This window comes from Salvelinus namaycush, chromosome 18 (assembly GCF_016432855.1).
Source record: "Salvelinus namaycush isolate Seneca chromosome 18, SaNama_1.0, whole genome shotgun sequence".
Classification (NCBI taxonomy): domain Eukaryota; kingdom Metazoa; phylum Chordata; class Actinopteri; order Salmoniformes; family Salmonidae; genus Salvelinus; species Salvelinus namaycush.
The window spans coordinates 4,077,149-4,101,935 of NC_052324.1; the positions used below are offsets into that span (position 1 = coordinate 4,077,149).

The following is a 24,787-nucleotide window of genomic DNA, read 5'->3' on the forward strand; positions in this document are numbered from 1 at the left end:
GATGTCCTCTTGTCCGTCGAAATGCCCACTAACGTTCGACCGGGACCCCGAAACGTGCCCGGCGCTTCAAAGTGCATCACATAGAAATGCCTCAAAATCGCACTAAACGGATATAAATTGCTATAAAACGGTTTAAATTAACTACCTTATGATGTTTTTAACACCTATAACGAGTAAAAACATGACCGGCGATATATTACTGGCTAAACAACAGCTTGGAAAGAGAGCAGGTCCGACGTCCATCGTGCGTCAGGCGCAGGGAGCAAAAGAACGGTACATCCGGTCTTTGGCCTTTTATACAGGCCCTGATTGCGCAATCAACTCCATTCAAATTGTCACCACTTACTGACATCTAGAGGAAGGCGTGGGCAGTGTTTGTATCCTCATAGGATTTACAGGGACTTTAAAACTGACCCGGGACCAGAGGCCAAGATTTCTGAAATCTCACTCCATGTCAGGAAAAGTGCTGTAGAATGAGTTCTGTTTGACTCAGAGACATAATTCAAACGGCTATAGAAACTAGAGAGTGTTTTCTATCCAATAATAACAATAATATGCATATTGTACGAGCAAGAATTGAGTACTAGGCAGTTTAATCTGTAGAGCAAATTATGCTAATGCGAAACAGCACCCCCTATAGTGGCAAGAAGTTTAAGTAAAGGTTCAATAAAAATACGTAAATACAATTATCAGAATAACAGCAAATCCCTCTGAAGTTGCAGCTACTTTTGTTTTTATGTCTACTACACGAAAAACAAAAACATGTTAATCTCTAGATTGAGGCAAGACGCATTGAAATCAGTCTTACCATCTGTTACAAGGTGCTTACACTCTAGAAGGCCAAGGATTCATAATGGCTCATGCTCAGATTGGGAGTGTTTGCTTTATGAAATAACAGCATATAAACCCTGTGCAGTGCCAGGAGAGGACCGGACCACCGGACTAGATAAAGACAAGAGAGGCTTTGAACATGGTTGCATTCCGTTTCGCATTGGCCCGGCACGGAACTCTCAAAGCAATGGGGGTACAATGCGTAACTGTGGGCATCATCATTGTCACAACAATATTGTTTCTGACAGTTTCCGTGCAAGCCAGATAGGCTTGTGCTTCACGTTTCCATTGCCTATATAAATGTAATACATCGTTTGTTGTTATTTCTCTTAAACGAATAATAGTCTGTACATAATTATTATATTTTGTCATTTAGGCTATAATGATTCGATTTTTGCATTATGTCAATGTCTTTTCATGGAATAACAGTGTACATCTAAAAATACAGTCGTCATAAGAGGCACCCATGAAACAAAAGATCCTATTCCACCAGCACGCTCCGGTCTAGGGCTTTATAGCTCCTCCCTGTGTGTAGCGGGTGACAGCTGGGATCGCTGTGCACTAGTAAGAAGGCTTCATCTCCAAATAGGATGACCAGCAGCTTTTGTTAGGGGGACTGAGTTCGGTTGCCACGAATGGTTCGGAACGCTCCATTGTTAATTCTTGAACGCCAGGTTGGTCCTGCTCAGTTTTCTCAAATGAGTTTTTAAAACCGCTGGGTTTCAAGTGTATTTCCGATGGATATTCCGATTTGAAGAGGTGCGTAGCCTACAAGAGCGGCATGTAACAAAAAAGCACCAAGAGGTTTAGAAAAGTAGCGTTCGCATAGTTTTTTCTCTCTCTCGAAATGAGCACTGTCTGAACTGCCTTTTGAGCATTCGTTTTAATGGATTAAAGGAAGAGCAACACATTTACCCCAAGGCATATCCATTCATGAGCTGAAGGTATTGTATTTTGATTTTTAACCTTGTATGTGCATAATAGTAGCTTATTTCCGTAGAGCCTATAAACTATAGCCTAATGTTTTCCAAATCACTGTAGGCTATTACAAGCGCACAACGCGCGTATAACAAGGTAGTCTACGTCACTTCAGTAACTTTATGAAATATCTGTCTGTTGCAGTTAATCAATAACCATTCATTGGGAAAGCGTAGGATTATCTCGTAAAGATATTAGGTATTTTGGCAATTTATATATAGAATGTTTGTGCGTAAATAAGCATTTACACGTAGCCTATTAGCCAAGCTGTCACGGGTCCATTCAATATAATTTTAAAGAATTTCGACGTGCTTGTAAACCTTCAGAAATGATAGATTATTATAGACAACTCTCCGACAATTTTCCCCAGGTTGTGAAATCGTTTATAATTTCAACGCCTGTCATTTATGGAGACAAACTCTCCCTTGCTTTTACTGTGCTGTGAACTTAGGCTAGCAGGACTCAACATTATAGTCTACTTAAATCATCTGAGCTCTCCTTCGTTGTTGGGCCCTCCATGGCTGCGCAATGAGATACAATTGTCATGTGTGAGAAGACAGACGGGCATTTGGATTGTCAGTGTTGGCTAAACGAATATCACCTGTTTCTTTTCCAGTGGAAAACAATGTATTTTATCGCAGCAGGTTATTTCAATGTATTGGCCTTTATCATTCTTCAACACATCATACATTATTTATTGATGTGGAATTAAATATAGAGTAGCTATTTCATAAATGTATTTTCACTTTTATTTAACCACAATTGGGTCCAACTGATTTCAGACTGACATTTCTTCAACTGATGTACTGTAGATGGTTTCAGTTACACCACTTGTCTCTCCGTCTCTCTCTGCCTTTCTCCGTCTGCCTTTCTCCGTCTCTCTCTCTCTCTCTCTCTCTCTCTCTCTCTCTCTCTCTCTCTCTCTCTCTCTCTCTCTCTCTCTCTCTCTCTCTCTCTCTCACACACCCACCCACACACAGAGATAGAGATTAGGAGCGAAGCGTTGTCCACACAGGGTGTGTTTAGTGACTACAGGCTTTAAGGGCCATTTCAGGGATGGTCACTGTTGTAATTCCTCCATTGGGCATCAAATATGTGTTACATGTATGTAATGTATTTCCTTTAGAAAGAGATACAGCTGGTGTGAGCAGCCATATATACTGGATGCTGAGTTTACCCCTTATTTTTTATTAGGTGGGCAGGGAGGCCCCATGCAACACGCAGGGCTGCTAACACCTCAGCTCTCTCAGCCAGTTTGAATATGTCTGGGGTTGTTGTATTTACAATGGGAATCTAGTTAAGGATAAGGGATGTTTCTCAATATGTTGAAACCTCCCATTTCCTGTGTGTTTATAACAACAAAATTAGGAATAGTGCTAAATGGCTGTGAGCAAAATATATTTATTCACGTCGTCTGTTATTGCAACAGTAATATGTGATATTTTGGGGGAATTATTTATAAGATGGGATGGTCTTGTAAAAACATTGATAGGAAAAAGAATAGTCTGTGATCCATTATTTCATGAAATCATTGGAAAAAATATTTGATGCATTCCCATTCTCGGCACTACTGCATGGATATATGGTGTAACAGTAAAGTTGAGATGAGATACTGTAGAGGATATGTACTATAGGTATCTCTGTGAGATATACACTACAATATTCTTACAGTGATGGGCAATAGTCCTGGAGCCATTTTGAAACACCTGCCACGATACATTGTTCACAAGACATACTCTGAAAGCAGATCATCCTGCCATTGATGTATGTGTACATGTGTGTCCGCCACTGGGTGACTGACTACCTTTGGAGAAAGCATTGTTTTTCTCTTCAAGCAGACAAGAGGAGAAAACCAAAACACCAGCATGCATTGTGGTGCCTCTATTCGGAGCTATGCTCTGTGAAACATTTGATCTGCAGCTTCCCAACAATAGCAATGAGGTTGGCATTGTGTGTGACTGATGTGGATTTGTCACACTTGTGTGCTTGGATCCGCTGTGCAGGGGTGTGGGTTGGTATTTACATTTGTCAGTCAAGGATAGATAGACTTGCTTGGTCTTGAATAATTGATCAATGGCATGCCGATGTGTAATGAATTGAACTCAATTACCCAAAGCGAGGCCTTGTTAATCATTGTGTTCTAATTTAGCGACAATACTGTAGGTCCAATAGATTTGTGTATTTCTGCATCTTTTATGAATGTATGTTTTATTAATGTGCATCCAGTGTATATTTTGTTGTTTAAACAATTCGTGTATGAGAGCATCATTAAATTCCTCACACTCATCAACATGTGATTTATTTATGATTAAACCTTTATTGATTTATTATTTTTATTGCAGTTCTCTTTATACTTGAATCATTTAAAATTCAGCTTTCATCGCATTTTTGATGGGCTACCATAGTAGTCCACTGATAGCAAAATAAAATACATTTTAATACCATAATCCTTTGGGGAAATTATATCTCATGTAGCCCATATTTAACTAGGCAAGTCAGTTAAGAACAAAATCTTATTTACAATGACGGCCTATCCCGGAAGATGCTGGGCCATAGGGCAGCGCACAATGACAGCCGGACGTGATTCAGTCTGGATTCAAACCAGGGACCGTAGTGACACCTCTTGCACGGAGATGCAGCGCCTTAGATCACTGTGCCACTCTGGGGCCCAGTGGCAGGATATAGGCTAAGTTTCAATGTGACATGAACCGTCTTTCACTGTAGCAACTTTCACCTTCTTGCCAAATGGAAAATGCATTTTTTTTTGTGTGTCTATTTCCATGAGCAGCTCTCTGTGTGCCTCCTACTGATATAAAATGTTAAACACCTTGCATCCTCCATCCACCCCCACAATAGAATGGTGTCAAGCTCAGATGAAACAAATAGCATGCTGGTGTTCAGAAGCTGCATGACATTCAGAGAAAGTTTTTTTTTTCTCCACACATTATTCCCCATATTGCAAATAACATGACATTGGCATCATATTTAGTGGGAAAGCTCCACTCAAAGGTGAAATAGCAGAACCCATCCCATAGTATCAAACACTTGACCATTGCTCTGACAATAATATGTTCAGTGAAATCCAAAGCACAGTTTGTATTTGGTTGTGGGATATGGTTCATCCTGTTCTGTATACCTAATTTCAAGTGTAATACTTTGTTCAATTGTAACCTACTGTAGCGTCTGTTTCTCACCTGGCATTACCCCCCCCCCACCCCCCCCCCCTAGAATCTTAATGCACTGCTTCTCTTTCTTGAATTAATAGGCCTTGTAAAATTCCCTTCCCTTAGACTTGTTAAATTAACATAATGGAGCTCCTTTTTAGTGTCAGAATAGCCAAGGATGTACAATATGGAGCTGATTTTTGACAGAACCTCTTAAGCCAATGGCTGAATTGGTAGAGTGTCTTTTGACATGCTCACCGTTGCTCTTAAGCTATACTTTGCTTATAGAAATGAACACAATTAAATTGTGATTGGCAATCCTAGGAGGAGAGTTGATGTAGCCGACCTGCCTGTGTTTCATAGAAGTTATCAGAGATGATCCACTTCTCTGGGATATGTGTTCGCAGATAGACAAGTGTTGATAAGGCACCTAATCTGATGCCAGACAACACCGTTTTATAGTATGTACAGTTGAAGTCGGAAGTTAACATACACCTTACCAAATACATTTAAACTCAGTTTTTCACAATTCCTGACATTTAATCATTGTAAAAAATTCCCTGTCTTTGGTCAGTTAGGATCACCACTTTATTTTTGGATTGTGAAATGTCAGAATAATAGTAGAGAGAATGATTTATTTCAGCTTTTATTTCTTTCATCACAGTCCCAGTGGGTCAGAAGTTTACATACACTCAATTAGTATTTGGTAGCATTGTCTTTAAATTGTTTAACTTGGGTCAAACGTTTCGGGTAGCCTTCTACAATCTTTCCACAATAAGTTGGGTGAATTTTGGCCCATTCCTCTTCACAGAGCTGGTGTAACTGAGGCAGGTTTGTAGGCCTCCTTGCTCACACACGCTTTTTCAGTTCTACCCACAAATTTTCTATGGGATTGAGGTCAGGGCTTTGTGATGGCCACTCCAATTGACTTTGTTGTCCTTAAGCCATTTTGCCACAACTTTGGAAGTATGCTTGGGGTCATTGTCCATTTGGAAAACCCATTTGTGACCAAGCTTTAACTTCCTGACTGATGTCTTGAGATGTTGCTTCAATATATCCACACATAATTTCCCTTCCTCATGATGACATCTATTTTGTGAAGTGCACCAGTCCCTCCTGCAGCAAAGCACCCCCACAACATGATGCTACCACCCCTGTGCTTCATGGTTGGGATGGTGTTCTTCGGCTTGCAAGCCTCCCCCTTTTTCCTCCAAACATAACGAGGGTCATTATGGCCAAACAGTTCTATTGTTTCATCAGACCAGAGGACATTTCTCCAAAAAGTATGAACTTTGTCCCCATGTGCAGTTGCAAACTGTAGCCTGGCTTTTTTATGGCGGTTTTGGAGCAGTGGTTTCTTCCTTGAGCAGCCTTTCAGGTTATGTCGATATAGGACTCGTTTTACTGTGGATATAGATACGTTTGTACCTGTTTCCTCCAGCATCTTCATAACGTCCTTTGCTGTTGTTCTGGGACTGATTTGCACTTTTCGCACCAAAGTACGTTCATCTCTAGGAGACAGAAAGTGTATCCTTCCTGAGCGGTATGATGGCTGCGTGTTCCCATGGTGTTTATACTTGCGTACTATTGTTTGTACAGATGAACGTGGTACCTTCAGACATTTGGAAATTGCTCCCAAGGATGAACCAGACTTGTGGCTGTCTACAATTTTTTTTCTGAGGTCTTGGCTGATTTCTTTTGATTTTCCCATGATGTCAAGCAAAGAGGCACTGAGTTTGAAGGTAGGCCTTGAAATACATTCACAGGTACACCTCCAATTGACTCAGAGGATGTCAATTAGCCTATCAGAAGCTTCTAAAGCCATGACATAATTTTCTGGAATTTTACAAGCTGTTTAAAGGCACAGTCAACTTCTGTATGTGAACTTCTGCCCCACTGGAATTGTGATACAGTGAATTATAAGTGAAATAATCTGTCTGTAAACAATTGTTGGAAAAATTACTTGTGTCATGCACAAAGTAGATTTCCTAACTGACTTGCCAAAACTATAGATTGTTAACAAGAAATGTGTGGTGTGGTTGGAAAAACAACTTTTAATGACTCAAATCTAAGTGTATGTAAACTTCCGACTTAAACTGTAAATAGTTAAATGTGTACTGTACTTATACAGGTGAGTGACCATGAGTCACAAATGGCGCTTGCTGTGAACACTCATTATGAACAACTGTGGCTTCCGGTTGTGTTTAGCTCATTGGGTGCTCATGAGGTATGCATCGATGCTTGCATAGGACTACATGGATGCTCTACAGCAGCTTGTCCTGGGAGAGTTCCATGACACTGTGTTGGGGGGGTGCTTGTTGCGTGCTTTGCTGGCCCTCCTTCCACCTTCTGTGCCTCGGTGTGTGGCAGTGTATCACAGAGAGGAGCGTGCATCTATCCCCCTCCCTAGGCCCATCGCGATTGGCACTGCATTTCTCATCTATTAATCATTGAGGCTGCTCTCTTATTCCGTTGCCATAGTTTCAGGGCCTGATACGGTGTTGGGGTGCCCAGAGAAGGCCAGGAGAGATTGCAGGGCAGCACTCGGATCAGCACTCTCCATGGGTGTCTGCTTGAAAAGGCAAAATGGTTTCCACTTTCATCTCACAGCGGTGCGCTCCCTCTATAGAAGGAGGAAGAAAATGTAAGGAGGCTTTCACAGTAGGCCTCATCCCTGGAATCATGTGTCTTTCACTGAAGAGGCTGACGCTACTGTATGTTTACTGGAGACAATATGGGTCTTATTGTCCTCCTGGGTTTGCAATGGGTGATCTCAAGAGATAGAATTGGCCTCCATTATTACACAGAATGTGTTTAGAGAGATTCCTTTTGTTGTCTGGTTTAAGAAGACAACCCGTAGAGAATTTGTAGAAGATGGCGTCACTCACCAAAAAGAAAGATGTCAGTATGTTGAGGCTAGTAGTGTGTTGAGCATTTGTTTTTCATTCCTCTAAGATGGTCTTTCTTGGCCGTGTTGTACCTCCCACATGAGTCTGTCATCTCTGTTTACTCTTGTAATGGTTTAACGTCGCCATATTGTTGCTGTATCATATTCAACTTTGCCTGTGGTATTTTCAGGGGAGCTTCGTGGGCAGAGCCCTCTAATCATGGGGACTTTCTTCTTGGCCTTTCATGTGGGCCACATTAAGAAGAAAGAACCTTGTAATTGTTAGTGCCATTGGGATGTAATCCAAGCCTGGGTGATTTAGACACTGCAATTCTCTCATCTGGGTGACCTTTCTGGAGGGACTCCTACCATGGGTTTACAATGGAGAATTGGCCTGTTTGCTCAATTTACCCATGCAGACGTTTTATGGCTTTAAAGTGATATGATTGTAGACTCAGTGACATAATTTTTTTTAGGTGCAGGTGACTGGCGAGAGGGCAGGGCTTGTGGATTATTGTCAGTCTGTTATTTATGTGGAGAAATGCACTGTGTAAAGTGCTATGTGAGGGATGCTGCTCTGAGGCAAGGTCTATCTCGAAAGCTTTTATCAAAGTACACCCGTGGTTAGTAAGTGTTATTTAATAGAGCAAATGTCATTTGTAATGCCCTCCCAAGTCATGTAACCTTTCAGACTATGACAGATTATGTGCAATATTGCTTTATGAGGTACAGCATTTCCACATTACTTATTTTACCTATATGAAAGCAATCTCATCAATTGATGGCTTTTACATGTTAGTTTATTTAAAGATAAATCAAATTTACATAGATTTTTCATTAGCTCTAAGTAAAGGATGTTACTACAGACATACAAGAAAGAAGGCTCAGTCACAGTTGCTGGCTACAAATAAAAACCCTGAGAGTCTTTTTCCATTTCTGAATCCAATCAGGACAAGAAAGTGAACAATAATACCTCTGTGTGTACATTTATGACATACCTAATGAACAAATTGCAGTCATGTGGCGTGGTCGTGTGGCTGGTAGGAGACGCACACGACCACAAGGCCCCCAGTGTTTCAGCACTCCTGCCTATCCATCAGCTCAGGTGGACCGGTGGGCTGGGAACACTTATCCTCACTCTCATAGAGGCCACACAATGTCCCCCTTGCTCACATTTCACTCAACCCTGATTAAATGTATGGCAGCGGATGCTGCATTGTTCCATGCATAGTGATGTGTTCATTATCTAAATCCTCATCTTATTAAGCAAGCAGCACAAGGTTAGTGTGTGCAGGCGGAGGAATATGCTGTTATTATGAGGCATGTTGTTGTGATTGAGCTCTACATTTTATTGAGAAATGCACAAACAGCATTCCCAACACTGTTGACGACTACCATACTTTTACTATGCATTTCAGATGAATGTGAACGCTCTGGATGCACTAGCCATTTGATGTGTTTAAATGGTAGTATTTAGATCAACGTCACTTGTTTACATCCTGTGTACAACCATCAACTCGGCTCTTTATTGATTATGCTGCTAAGATCATTGAACGCTTGCTTATTTAATTGTGTTTGGAGACCGTATTAAGATGCATGGCCCTATCCTCAGGTGTAGCAGTCGCTGAGAATATGGTTTGACTTCACAAATGCAGGTCTTTCGTGAATCTTGTTCTGGAGGCAGCTCTGCAGAATGGTCACTAGCTGGCACAGCCACAAAGTCATAAAATCTGATTTGAACCTAACCTGAACCCTAAACTTAACCACACTGCTAACCCTAATGCCTAACCCTAACTTTAAATAAAGACCATAAAGCACATTTTTATTGTCATGAATTTTTACAATATAGCCAATTTTGACATTGCAGTTGGCCTAAGGATAAATCACTCAGTTCTGCTTCCAGGACAAGACTCATGCTTCACAAACAGTCTGAGAATCTTTTAGAGCATTCTCCCATTTGTTTTCTTCTGCATGCCATTTTATGAGTTCAAACAGGTTCCTCAACGACTGTCCATTTTAAGTAGGTAGTTAATTATGAAAAATGACCATCAGCAATTCATTAGTCACCCCCTCTTACGTTTCGGTTGGCTCCCCTGTCAGTCGGTTAGTGCACGTGAGCTAATGCAAGGTAACCAGAGAGGAAGGAAGGAGACAATCTACAGGCAGCTCAGCACAGCTCCTGTTCATCATCTGACCTACATAAGAGAAGGATCCTCTGGTGCTGTTGTTTCTGGAACAGTATTTCTTTCTACCTGACTTTGATCTCCACTCCTCTCAGGGTGATGCTGTGTGGATTTCTTTCCCTCTGTAGGCCCATTGAGGTGCAGCCTGCCTGCCTGCATCCATACTGGGCCTATGTCCCAGGGCCAGCTAGCCAGCTAACTAAATTCCCCTGCATGATGGTGTATGTAGACACTATCTAAAGCAAACACCATGTAATGTGGCCTCGGTAGATAAGATGGGTCATTGCTGTTAAATGGTGGCGCCGTTGTGTAATCACTCAATTCTCACACTAACAGGTGAATGGCTTAATGTGGCCTTGTGTTATACAGGCTGGCTGCTCCTGACTGTGGTTGAGTCACTGGCAAATGAATGGTCAAAGATAATGGACGCTGTAGAAAAGGTTATGTTGTTGAATCAGGGTTTCAGTTTCAAAATATTGTTTGTGCAAGAATGACTATAGAAGTAATTAGCCAATGATTGGTGTAAGAGTCACTTCATGTCATTCCATGAAAGCGGAGATCAATTGAGTTACTGATTTCAACAGATATTTCTAAAAATCATCTGCTCAAGAACTACCTCAGGAAAATCAGGACTCGTGGTAGTGCCAACTACAGTATCTCTTAGGGAGGGCTGTGATTGTTCCAGAGTAACAGACAACCAGATTAATTACCCAAGGACCCCATAGTTCTCAGCTCCACCATGACTGTAGTAATAAGGCGTGATTTTTCTATCCAAAGTGCTCATTGCTTTCCCTTAAGGCAATGTCGACAGTTATTACTGCATCACGGTAATTTCCACGGCTATAATGCTGGACTAATTGATAGAGTAAATACTACAGCTGCATCACTCTAAAATATTTCCTGAATGGAAGTATGAATGGAGCGTGGCTCTATTCTTTCCCCACCGTACAATTCCCCACACAGTTTTAGTTCCTAATTCTTCACGCCACCATATTGAAATTGAAGAGAGGTTGCGGTTGGAGGAATATTGACTTTAGCCAATAGAATGTTAGCAGAATCTTGGGTGCTTTTTATAGCCATTAGTAATGATTATTTATTCAGCTGGACGCATTGTATTACATCTTGGAGGTTATTGCGCGGACGCAGAGATACTAATCAATGAGAGCATTAGTACTCCTGTTTGTCCTGTACTCTCAAACGACTGCCTCCTCGCTCCCCCAGAGCCAAAAGCTTTGACAAAGAACTCGTGTTGTTCAAATGGGCCAATGTGTTTTGTCATCGTCATGTGGGTTGGTCATAAGAACGGCCTTGCCCTAGTTGCCAATAAAGATCAAAATCGGCCCAAGAGGAGGTTATTATTCAGAAGGCATGAGTAGAGAAAAAAGGGCCTAACATAGAATAATTAAGGTGGAGTTACATTTTACTTGAAAACAATCGCAAACTGCCCGGGGAATAGATATACTGTACGTGTGTCTTCGTATTGGATAACATGGATATAGAACCCCATCCTCAGTCTCTAGAGTTGGGCCCTGATGTTTGACTAGATACCAGAGAATGCTAATGATAACATAAGCCTTTTATGGCATTGTGACGGTTGAAACTCAAGATGACAAACCCAGTTATAAAACAGTTGTTGTTGCTGTTTTGCTTAAGTGCCCTTTGGGTGGGTTATGGCATGGTCTGGGTATGTTAGCCACTCTGGTATCTAATGGGCAGGGCATGGCGTATAAAGTATCTGTTGGAAATGTACTGTGGGTCAGATATCCTAGTGGTCAGATGAGTGGCTGATCCCGTGGAAGACAGACTGATTAGGTTTCCTTGGTATTGTTGGGGTCAGATGTCTGCTAGAACTCCTCAATCGGTGCCATGTTTGACTATCACATGTATGCGGTATATGAAATGGTGTATCCTACATGTGATATGATGAACATGTATTCTGTCAATGGAACTACAACTGATTAAAGTTCTCCATTTCAGATTATGTTTCCACCCACCCCATAGGTGAGAATGTAAACTAGAAGTTGATCATAATAACCTATTCACCAAACTTCCCCCTCCCCAAAACAGATCAAATGAATAGATAAGACAAATAGGCCCATGTTGTGTATAGGGTCAACAACATGATATTTCCTGTGTTCACGATATGGATGCTGTTGGATGTGGTGGATTATTGTGTCAGAGGACTGATATGATAGAGAATCAGAACAAGGTGGTGATATTACATTCACCTTTACATTCTCAAGTGTGGATAAGGAATGGCATCGTTACGTAAAGAGATCTCCATGATTTTGCCTGGCCTCCCAGTGCACAGTATGGTAGGTAGTTCATTGTGTGTGTGTGTGTGTGTGTGTGTGTGTGTGTGTGTGTGTGTGTGTGTGTGTGTGTGTGTGTGTGTGTGTGTGTGTGTGTGTGTGTGCCCCCTGTGAAGCAACGGTGCTTGCATCCTGTGCATACAGCAGCAGGGCACACAAGCGCTCATTGTACACTTCAAATAACAGTGCTTGAGTACAGACAGTTTTGTCCCAGTGGAGATCTGTCAAGGTTATAAATTATTCCACAGTTTTCATATGGTAATAATTTCTGAACTTTTCAAATGGAGTTGTTTTAATGAAAGTAGTCGTTCATTGTATGCTCCTTAATGTACTGTTTAGGTGGCTTAATTGGCCCTCCATAGAGATTGAAGGGTAGAAAGGTGAAAGGAAGAGGAGCCTTCCTTATAACACAGCCAACACGCTTCACTGGCATTTCTAGTTCGTATAAAACCCATTGTTTTATTGGTAAACACAGAACAATAGACGGATGCACTGAACTTCCCTCTTTTAATGAGGACATTGTCAAGAATTATCATCATTATAATGACATTTCTGTTGATTTCCTATTTACTGTATACAGTAGCCATTACAATGACGGGGTCTGAATTCGTTTTTTTGTTGCCAGTTACAAATGTTTGTCTGTGTGCTTCATCCAGTGAGACATCAACTGTTTATGTGAGATTTTCGAATCATTGTTATTAAGTCATATTTTCCTGGAACCAAGAACACTGATTGACCCCGGTAGGTTTTGTTTATGACACCAAGTCCTAAGTGGATGTGGTTAATGTCGTTGTATGTCTATGCCAGATTAAAGCTATCTTGGCTGCAGAGACCAAGTTAAAAGGCGAGGTGCAAGGCCACAGGAAGGCTGGCAGTCCTCTTTCCATCTGTCTCAACCTGGAGGTGGCCTGTAATCAAAGCTGGCGACCAGCGAGACCTTCCCAGACCTTGCTGAATAGAAAGCTTTTCCTTTATTTGGCTTAGTGGCACCCAATCTCTGTAGCTATTTTAAAGTGATGCTCTGGAACTTTTGTTTCATTTCAACCAGTAGTTTTGGAATTGGTGCTCACGAACCAAAACTGGTCCCCGTTTTTTGTGTACTACGTCATTCAATTGTGAACGATGTCATCCATTTCGTATGATATGTTACGTCCTGCAAATGTAAATTTTTGGGCCAATTTGATTAATATGTTATGAATCCAATTCGTACAATACTGTATGTTACACATTTGTTGTGCTTAAGATCTCGTACTTCGTTTTTAAGGCACCCTGAACTTCCCATGCTCTGACTGTGGGGATCGACAAAGTGGTGGTTTCACCTTCATATTACAGGTCAATATGAAAGTACATCATGGGAAAAACTTTTAAATTACACCCTTAACCAGGGGTGAAAGTAGATTTAATTTCTTACCGGTACTGGATACCCAAGTTTGCGCACACATTTATTTTTATACTACAAAACGTACACGGTAGCCTACTCTGCCGATACTGACAAACAGATCAATAAAAACGATGTTGTCCATATAATTGGTCTTCGAAAAGGGGACACACAAATAAAATACAACGTCTATCGTCTGGAGGAGGAAATTATTATCCAAAAACAAACAAAAGTGGCACTGACCCAATAATAATGTCTGCATATGCACACTCATCGGGATATGGCCAATGTTCTCCGCTGGTGCCAATAAGATAGGCTACTGTTTGCTCAATTAAGATTGGAGTCTTTTCATTGTTATCTCTTTAAAGCAATAGCCATTTGCTTACCAAACAGTTTTTTCCCAATTGTATTTTTAAATATTGCGATATGCCTGGCTGGGTCTCTCTGCTTTTCACTGACAGTCGCAACTCAACAATCATCTATCTGGTATTTGCAGCGCGCGCTGCCCAAATTGCGGGCACTTCCGACAGTAGGCTATGCGATTTTAAAACAATCCACAGCTTTCTTTTTAAGAAGCTAATGATCCTCTGTGGCCAAATCATGCTTTCTGATGTAGTAGCCTATTTTGAATAATTGTATTTATTTATGTATAGACGGGAGTAAGCTAATTAGGATATATCATTTTGGCAATTTAGTTCAAATTACTTTAGGGAAAGCTTAGCTTCCCCTAGCCTTATGGACGTGCCGCCTACGCCTTTTAATGTGGCATAAACACAACCAGTCATGATGTTTTCATCTGATTGTCAAACAATCACTTAACAAAGGCGCTCCTGTAGGCTACCCGTCCACTCACAAAATCATTTCACCATCCAAACCACAACAGTGCACTGTGCACCCGCTTTTTGATGAAAGGAAAGAGACAACTGTTAACAAACACCAACGTGTATTGTAATGACAATGTGATTGTCATTAGGCTTACACTTGTAGCCTGAGTTGATGCATGCACTGTTGTCCACTCATGCCTCGATTTCGGTCTTGTCATCTCCGCCTTGTCCGTGAGCATCTCGGCCACTCATCTCTGCCTTGACAAAATGTAAGTGTTTTTCTCAAACCACAATGCAATCTGGAGAGTATACCACTCGGTTTCCAGTCAATTCGCAAATGTTTCATGTGGCTGACATACAGAAATGTTAAATAACGGTCTAATAGCCTATAGTTTATTGGGCATGTTGTATTAATTATGATAGGCTCACGTTTTACCGGCATTATCCCACTATTTATTTTGCCGGGACGCCGTACCGGACCATACCACCTTACTTTCACCCCTGCCCTTAACTTCACATAGCCCTGTCAACTTTTTCACTCAAGAACTCGCTAACCTCCACATGAGAAGATCATGTTGAATTTTAGGCACTCTGAATCTGCATAACTCCTCTGGCTTATATTGTTGCAAAATTCAGGTCGGTATTTCTCTGGCGTGTTGACTAAAAGAAGGATAAAATTCTCACTGACTGACCAGTGGTGCATTAAATAGCCTGCCTGAGCACGGTTGATTATGAATAACAAAACCGTATGTGCGTCACTCACCGTGAAGATAATTCTTTTTCACCAATTTTTTTTTCTTCTCTGAGATTTAAAAGGGAGAGGAGAATGTTTTTGTCATGACTTTTGCCGATGTTTATTTTCCTCAGATTGGTGCACACAGGCCTAGAGTGTGGTATAGTTTGGGATGATGTTATTGGCGTGAGTTAGTACCAGCGACAGTTCCACAGTGGGAAGCCAGCTCTGGTGGGGAGACCTCATGTCCAGATTTGGCCTACATTCCAGACACTCAGTGGTCAGTCTGAATTATATGGCCTGAGGTGAAAGAACTGGGGGAAGGAGTCGAGGTTAGTCCTGGGGTCAGTTTGTATGTGGCTGTGGGTGTCTGTGCATATGCCTGTGTAGAAGCAATTTATTCAAGATAGATGTACCATAAATGAAAAGATATGCCTGTGGTGCTGTCGGTATTGCTGTAGTGGATATCCAGGTGTATTTAAGCAATTCTCTGGAGTATGATGGAGAGTAGATTAGCTATTTTGGATGTTGTAGGAGGACTGTTTGGAAAATCTACAAATGAAGTTGCTGCATTGTAATTAAAGGATGTCTAAAATGTACAATACCAGTAGGATGGATGTGGCAACACAGCAAATATGCTTCTAGGTTGAATACAGAGTAATGCCTACTAAGACCTTCTCTTTCTCTGAAAAGGTTTGAAGTCAAATGGCTATAAAAGCTGTTGATGTGGCTTGTCCATCTTGTCCATCTGCAGGTTAAGTCACCAGCATGCTGCCTTGTTTATTTGGATACGGGATGTTAAGCACTGTTGTTGTTAGTGTCACTTGGTGATTGATGGGAAAATCCACCTCAACTGACCTGGAAAGCCAGCATGCACTGCTGTTTACCTTGTGAGACATACCGAGACAAACAAGGTATTGAATTTCATAACAACGTGTAACTGTGGTATCCAGACGTACAGTATACTGATTTCAAAAACTAGAAGCATTATACTGCACTGTTAACAGTTAAGGCTTCATAGGCATAACTGAGGTTATATGCATGGACTGTTTGGAGGTCCCTCTATTCATTGGCCATGTCCCCCCATAGGGGTTGGCTAATTGGTCGTCCCGGCTAGCTCCTTTTTGTCCTGGGCTCTCAAAAAGGTGTCTGGAGGGAATTATAGAAGGCACACATGGGGGAAAAGGGAAGCAGATTTCCTATACAAAGCTGTGCTGGGAAGAGCTGAGCCGAAGGGGGTCTCACCGGTTTGGGGGAACAGATCCTGCCAGTTGTTGGCCTCCACAAGTTAGCCTTGACCCACATAGCCACCCATGTGTGAGCCGTTTCTTTACAGAGCTCCTCTCACTTGAAACATTGAAATATGGGTGTTCCTGAATCTCCCTGCTTGTTTTCTCCACTGGGACCAAGAGGAGGCCCCATGTGGGCTGACATTGTTCCCCCCCCGACCCAAGGACAATAAGCCAGTTGGCTCTGCCAAGCAGAAGAGTGCTTCAGTCTGGGAGAGAGTATTGATTATTCTATACGCTGAATGTCTTCAGCTGCGCTAGGATACAGGGGGAGGTCGTTATTGCTCCTGAATCATGGAATCATAGACGTTAGTGGGTCTTTAACATACTCCATGTTGATTACGCTGGTAGAAGAATTATATGTTTTTTGAGGATAATGCATTCTGTGTAATTCGCACCTGGCCTCTAAAAACACATTCAGAGACATTACACTGGCTGGGTAAGGGCTGCAAAGCTATGTGATTCAAGAAGGGATATGCTGAATGAGAAAATGGCTAATTTCTCTACTGCTGATTTTATTGTCCCTTAGGCTTTTTCACCCATTTAGGAGTCAGTGTTTTTTTTGTGTGAAGAAGCCGATGACCTAATCTTGATACTTTATCTTAAAGGCATAAAGACTATGAATCAGTGAATTGTGAGCGATGAGTAGGTCATGGATCATTTATAATTTACCCCCTTTCCATTTGGCCATGATTAGTGTTCCACCCGTACGGTCTGAGACCATATAATTGAAGTAAGTCAAGTGATTGTGATGATAACTTAGGCAACATATACCTCCTCACCCGTTTTACCACACACACACACACACACACACACACACACACACACACACACACACACACACACACACACACACACACACACACACACACACACACACACACACACACACACACACACACACACATATACAGAGGGTTGGGTAGGTTACTTTCTAAATGTAATCAGTTACAGTCTTTAGTTTTTGGATTACAGTCTTACAGTCTTTATCTTTTTGGATTACTCTGATTACTTTCAGTTACTTTGAAATTACTTTCCCCTTAAGATGCATTCGAAGAAGACAAAAATGTATATTACCATTTGAACAACATATATTGCAGGATAAATCAATGTTAGAGTTTACATAGCTGGCCATAAATGGATGTTGTATTTGACTTTATGGGTTATGTAGGATTCTTCTGACCCATTGCTTTCTACTTCAATACAGAAAATAATAATATTAGTCTTTACATTAAAAACCAAAGTCTGTCAGATTTCCAGTCATATGGAAATATAGATTAGCCAAATTGTTTTACCTGAGCATAACCCAAAAACTAAGGATGTATTTACTCTGTTGTTTATGATTTTGTTTTCATGGAGGACTGATTGCTTCGTGTTGAAAAATACATTCTGTTCTCATGGAATGGCATACTTTGAGCACTATGGGGAAAGTGCTATTTAGATGTGAAAACTGATTCGGTGACACTTTGAAATCTCGATCATTTGCAGCTGTTTAAGTCTATCAAAAGTGTGTGAGTTTGCGCATGTGTCCATTAGGCCTATGGACTTTTTAAAATTAATCAGCACAAATTAGAATGAGCAATAAAAGCCCCACTCGGGGTCTTCTTAAATTAAACTTGTTTTTGACAGTATGGAGCACAATACCACAGAGTTTAGAAGAGCTAATTTTTCGCTTACTGCCCACAGGTCGCAAAAACAGTGATTGAAAGGCAGCTTCAACTTCTCCAATTCAACCATTATTGGGTTAAAATACACCTATACATTTGTGAACAGCCATCCACAACAACCACAAATAGCCAAATGAGAGAGCAGTAGTGTGATTCACATCATTGGGCAATGTAGATTTCAATAATAAGTGATATCCGTATGGCCATTAGGCCACACCACTGGTGTCATCTTAACCTCCAAGCGTTTATTCAAATCGGATGCATAATCTTTGGATGTCGACAGTAGTCGCACCATCGGAAGACATAGCTTGCTTGGACTGTAGCCTACAGAAGCCTATTCTTGCTCTTTTCCCGTGATCCATCAAAACACATTTGGTGTGCCATCATAGTAGTCTCTGATTGTGGTCAGACTGCAGATTCTTGTCAGCTGCCATGTTTTGGGGGTGACTGCAAAGATCCAACCATCTTCAACGGAGAGTAAAGACTGGTTGGGTACCACTTTTACATCATAGAAGCTTAGAAGGACCTTTAAAATCTTTATACAACGGAGATTAAAGACAGTGGTAGGGTACTACTCTTACAGCATAGAAGCTTAGAAGGGCCTTCAAAAGCTTTTTGCTTTGACAAATATGTTCCTCACATTGGTTTTCAGTTTTTAAAAAATAGGGGGGGGGGTATAAAAACAGGCTTGCAGCTAACACATTTTTTTTAATCTAGGATGATGGGGCTCTAGTTTTCTTTTCCCAACACACACTCATATAAAGCACACATATTCAAACACACGCACGCTTGCACACACACACACACACACTAGCATGGAATCAAAAGCTTAGAATTAAGCTGTGGGTATGCTGCTTCCCCTTCACCGAAGCCCATTTTTGGGGGAGGAAACCACATGAAACAGCCTGAGCCCTCCCACTCCCACTCAGCAGCCATGAAAAGATTAGACAACTTTACCGGATCTTATAATCAGTGATGAAATGCCCAACAAAATGCATTTTGATATCTCAACAAGAAGCCAGAGCCATATGCAGGTCATTACAGACTCTCAAAGCCAGCTGTCGTTTCTAGACCTGACTGAAACTCAAGCATACATTTAAAGTAATTACCATGTCAGAGATCAAGGCTGGTCTGACACCACTTTTTCAATTACTCAGAAAGGTTGTTAAAATGCAAATTCAACTAAATGGCTAAACCCCCCCCCCGAGAGGGATGTTGTTTCTAACGTTTCCTTATCTCATCTTTAAGGGTGAGGGCTGCAGACTAGAGGAATTGACTGTGCTATTCCTCTTTACCCTGTATGAAAGCTGGCTGAGCTTCAGAATCTTGTAATTACAAGGCTGGCACTGGGAATGTCCTTCCCCACACAATTCAGTGAAGATTCCGGAGTCTGCCCTTTTTGTGGAGAAGGAGCCATCTGACATGTATTGTATAAAATGATATAATGTTATTCTTAAAGATGAATGTTGTATTCTTATAATTGACCTTTTTATCCATAACCGGCACAGCTCTCTCTGTTAATTTAAAAGTTTGTTTTCAATGTTCTAGTATTTGATTTATTTGGAGGATATCTTGTAATGTCTATGAATTATGCAGCTTTCTCTATGTCTCTTGGCAATTTATATTACGTAATGATGTTATTTTGCCTTCGAGTGCTTACTCAGACATGCTGTACAAGTTAGTCAGTGCTATTTTTCCAGCCTTGACACCCAGGTATTTGACTCCACAACAAGATGCCCTCAGATATTGCCACCACAGTGGCACCGCAGTGACAGTGACATCATCACTAGTGGACAGATCCTGGAAAGGTTCACTGGCAGGGCTAATCAGGGCTACTGTATATCGTGGCAGGAGAAAGCCAACTTGGAATCAAGCAGGGAGACGGGGGAGGCGGGAGAGGGAGGAACGCAACGCTGACTGGAGCAGGGAATGCTCTGAGGTCATGCCATAGGGGCCAATCCCGTGGGGCCCACCCTGAATCCAATGGCAGCTATCCTCACCACTCTGGGGGGAATGCCAGATAGCTGGGTCCTGGAGACTCCACAAGCCTTGTACAATGAATGGCTGTATATTAGCTCTTCCCTCTCCCCCTCTGTCTCACCAGTCACCACAGCCTCGCTATGAAGGGCATGACGGGGGTAGTATAACTCTCAGGGAGTTCTTGTGTCGTGTGGAAGAGTGCAGCAGGATGTAAGGAATGTGTCTAGAAGGGTTTTCTTTACAGTTTAGAAAGTAAAGGTTTGGTCAACACTTTCTATGAGCCTCCTGTGTGTAATGCATTGATATTGTCTTCTATCACAGAGATGATCCTCCTTTAATCAGAGCGAATGACAGCATATGCACAACGCTGCTTGTCCTTGTGTTAATTGAACTCAGACTTTGCTGGCATTTATTTGCACTTCCAAGCATCCATGTTTCAGTGTCTCTCTTTGTGTTGAGTTAAGTAAACATGATTGTATATCCCATGTGTCCTGTCCCCCTTCTTCTCTCGTTCATTCATGCCATTGGAGCAGTATAATGAGTTGTAATCAGCAGCAGCCCTGCTGGCCGTATTTCATTACACTTTTGGCATGGTTGTGCGGGCGTTTTTATTGCAGCTCCGAGCTGCTCTCAATGAGCTTATGGCAGACCTTGATTAGATGGAGAGCTTGCCGAGCAGCGATGGACGTCACCTTTTTTTAAATAGTTAATCTGTTCCTAAAAGGACAATGACTCCTTTAACCCCCCTCCTCACTGCCCCCATCTTCCCCTGGCCTGGAGTAGCTCATGACTGAGGCACGGCGTGGATTAAACTCTGTTATCCACTCCTGGCTGCCTCATATCACACATAGGGAATACTGTTGCCATTTATTTTGATAGAGCCATCTTATAGGGCCAAAAGCAATAACCATATGTTCCAAAGCAGTCCAAGACAGCAGTACTTCTCCGCCATAGTTACTTTCTCTGAGCCACCACACGGTGCAATTAGAGTGCACGGTGTGCCACGGGCCGATTTTACGGAGGCGTCATTTCAGAAGCCTGTAGGAATTAAATGTTCAAGATTGCTGCTCTGAATGAATTCGTATAAAACAGACAAACATCAACTAGAGAGTAGCAGAGTGTTAGTTCTAAATGGAAAATGTTAATTCATTCAGGCATTATGGAGGTGGCTTAATCTTGTACAGTTGAATAAAGAGGAGCTACTTTGATTTGTAGTGCTGTGGGGGGGGGGGGGGTCTGTTCCCACCAGATAGAGCCATATCTTGCAGCCCTAGAGTAAAGCTTTCACTAATCCCCTCAATGAGCCTCTCCAAGGAGGATTCACCTGAAATTCTCGATACTGAAATGTGGCCCTGCATTGTTTAACAATTTCATGCAGTAATATTGATTTCTCCCCCCAATTTCTCAATTTCTCCCTTATTTTTATTTGTCAGCCCCACTTTCTTTCCACAGTACTTTCTTGAATAGGAAAGTAATCCATAGATTCTTTGTACTTACTCACAGAAAGAGAAGTGACTTAATGTTGTATACTGTCCTACAGTAAATAAAATGGCCTTAAAGCAGTCATAATATTTGCATAGTACAGGAATAATGTGTTTCTAAAGCTGACACCTTTTAATAAAATAAGTCATGTTGACGTAGGTACCACTATGCAAATACCACGCTATTATTGCTGTGTATTCAATGCCCCAGGAAATAAGTAGCCTGGTAACTTCAGAAGAGTACTCTCAGCCAGCGTGAGTAAAGGACTTGGACAAGGTATTAGGCCTAAGAAATGTCTGGCAGGATTGTCCATTGTTTCCCCCCAAATTCACATGTCTCCAGTATTAAATGCACAAACAGTTAAATGTTTTAAGGCAGAGGATGAGCGGGCTTATCTTCTTAAGTCTTAGGGCCTGACACTGCCAGTAAAGCAGACACAGATTTCATTGTTACTGCTAGCAGACAGTAATTGCTATCTGCACTCCTGGATGCAAGGCTTGTCTTTGGATTAAGCATGTTGGCGGTATGGTGGAGGCGGTTGTTGTATAGGCTGGTTCTTACATCATTGGGGGGAAGAAAGAATGTCGTCTCTCCAAGGACAGTATGGCAGGAGATAGCAACGGATAGCAGAGGGTTAGCAGGGTAGAGCAGCAGAGGCACAGTTGCTGTTGCCATTAGTTGAGTGGATATTTTGAAACTAATCTGTCTCAAAGAGATAGTCGCTGTGTGTCTTCAATTCCATTAAGTTGATTTACATTATTCAGTTTAGGCTTAGGCGGTACACTCTTGGAAAATTAGGTGATATCTAGACCCTTAAATAGTACTTTGGCTGTCACCATAGAAGAACCCTTTGCAGAACCCTTTTGGTTCCAGGTAGAACTGTTTTGGGTTCCATGTGGAACCCTTTTCACAGAGGGTTCTGCTTGGAACCAAAAAAGTGTTCTCCTATGGGGACAGCCAAAGAACCCTTTCGGAACCCTTTTTTCTAAGAGTTTATTTTGTATATTGGAGTATTTTGAAGTATAGACGGTATGATTTCCAATACCGTCCCAACAAATAAAATAAATACATTATACTTTTTTTCTTATTATACATTTTTTTATTGAACCAGTCACAGGGCATGTTTGTTTACGAAGAGAAATGAGGATCCACTGTTGAGAAGCACAAGATTGGTGATGAAGTTACACTTCAAATTCACTACTAATGTTTGCCAGCTAAATATTTTATAACTATAAATGAGCTATCTAAGATGTGCCAAATACATTTTCTCCAGTTCAGGGCTCCAGCTTCAGTATGCATTTGGTTTGCTAACTTGCTAGCTATAACGTTAGGTGGCTAGTTTGCAATATCAACCTTCTTGATTACAGCAGAGACAAGTGAGATATAACTTTATGCGCTGGGTTGTCTGTTCATTTAGTTTATGTTCACTTGCGCTTGTTAGTATTTAGCTAACGACCGCTATGGGAATTCGCTAGTACTCTGTTAGAATTTTTTTATTTAAATAGAGCTCCTTGTGTGCACTGCAGATAATACCGTATACAGCAGCGGTATGAAGGTATGGAAATCTGGATACCGCCCAACCCAAATGTTCCCCCTGATTTAAGCTGCCTGTCAACCAGAAACATGCAAAATAAAGGGATAGAGAGAGAGAGAGAGAGAGAGAGAGAGAGAGAGAGAGAGATGGAAACTATTCTGTCAGAGAGCCTTAGACAAAATAGCCTTGGTCTGTGCAGTTCACTGAGATTGTGCTCATCCTTGTGGATATTGTGTCTGCATGAACAAACCCAGGCCAGTGTGTTTATCTCAAGGCCCAGAAAGGGGAGGCCAGCATCCAGCCAGCGATGATGAATCACATTGACAGAGGGAATCAGAATGAAATGTTAATGGAAGTCTACTCGTGAACGTAGCTCCCTGTGGAATAAGATGAGGATGTATTCCACGGGGGAAACAATTTATGCAGAAATTGGAATTCATATTTTATTTGTTGGCTGTCGGTTCATGGCGGAGATTTATATTGGTTCATTATATGCAACAGCAAGCTGTGAAGTGTATTTTGTATATACGTTGTCAAGGAAACAGCTATATGTTAACCCTTATACAAAAAGATGTGATATTTACAGCATTATTGACATGATACTATACACAGCATTTCCGTTGTCTGGCATCTTTCTTACAAATGAGCTGAATGCTGGTGTGATTACCTACACATGCCTCATCTCATTCATGCACCATTATGAACTGATACTGTGTTCCTGACATCTATTGAGGTAGTTTAACCACTGAGCTTTCCCCTATGTACTGTACCTAAATGATTGATCAAACTCTTGAGAAAAGTGCTCGACCACAGTGTCTATCTTCTAAATAAATACTTGTTACGTATTCGTCTGGTATGCATAAGGGGATACTTTTTAAAGTTTTTCTCCCTCTTTTTTTCTCTCTGCGATATCAAAGTACAGTTTACAGAAGTTGGTTTAAGCTGCTCCATGCCTGGTGTTTATTTGCTGGCAGGCTGGATTTCTGGCTGAAAGGAGCGGTAATCCTGGCATTAGGCAAACATCACAGAGTGAGGCTGACAGGTTCAGTCTCCTCCGCGTCTCCAGACTTAGGGCTGGGAGCTGCAGGTAGAACGCTGGCACTGATACTCCCCACATGCAGGAACGGTCTCTTTATCCAAGAAGGATCTCCATCCTTCATCTTCACTCACTTAGACTGGTGTGAACCCACAGCACAGAACTTCTCTCTCTCTCTCTTTCTCTCTCTCTCTTTCTCGCTTCACTTTTATCTTCCATACAGTCTGGTCAGACAGGAACTCGTAAACGGGATGTCTTTAGATCTAGCGCGAGAAGGAGGTAATGGAGAAGGTTAAAAGGTCAACATGAAAGCAACAGGAAGTTGTTGAATTCGGAGGTGGAGCTTGTAGGTTTACAAGGAGGATACCAACAGTTAAAATACGTTTTTGGGGGGGGGGGGGGATAATACTTTTTTTCAGTGAACGTATCTGTGAATAGTGACGTTGTTCCTGTAAAAAGTCTCACATAAAGGCAATATGTTAAATGATACGACGATAATTTTTTGTTAT

The 24,787-nt window shown here is 41.5% G+C and overlaps 1 protein-coding gene across 2 annotated transcripts in view; it reads left to right on the forward strand.

Annotated features, from left to right (window-relative positions):
• Positions 1 to 1,382: 1,382 nt before the first annotated feature.
• Positions 1,383 to 24,787, forward strand: part of LOC120063029 (semaphorin-6A-like) — a 92,429-nt gene continuing 69,024 nt past the window's right edge. For both annotated transcript variants that reach the window (XM_039013139.1, XM_039013140.1), the window contains exon 1: positions 1,383 to 1,775. The gene's annotated coding sequence lies outside the window, so the exon portion shown is untranslated. The remainder of the gene's footprint in view (positions 1,776 to 24,787) is intronic.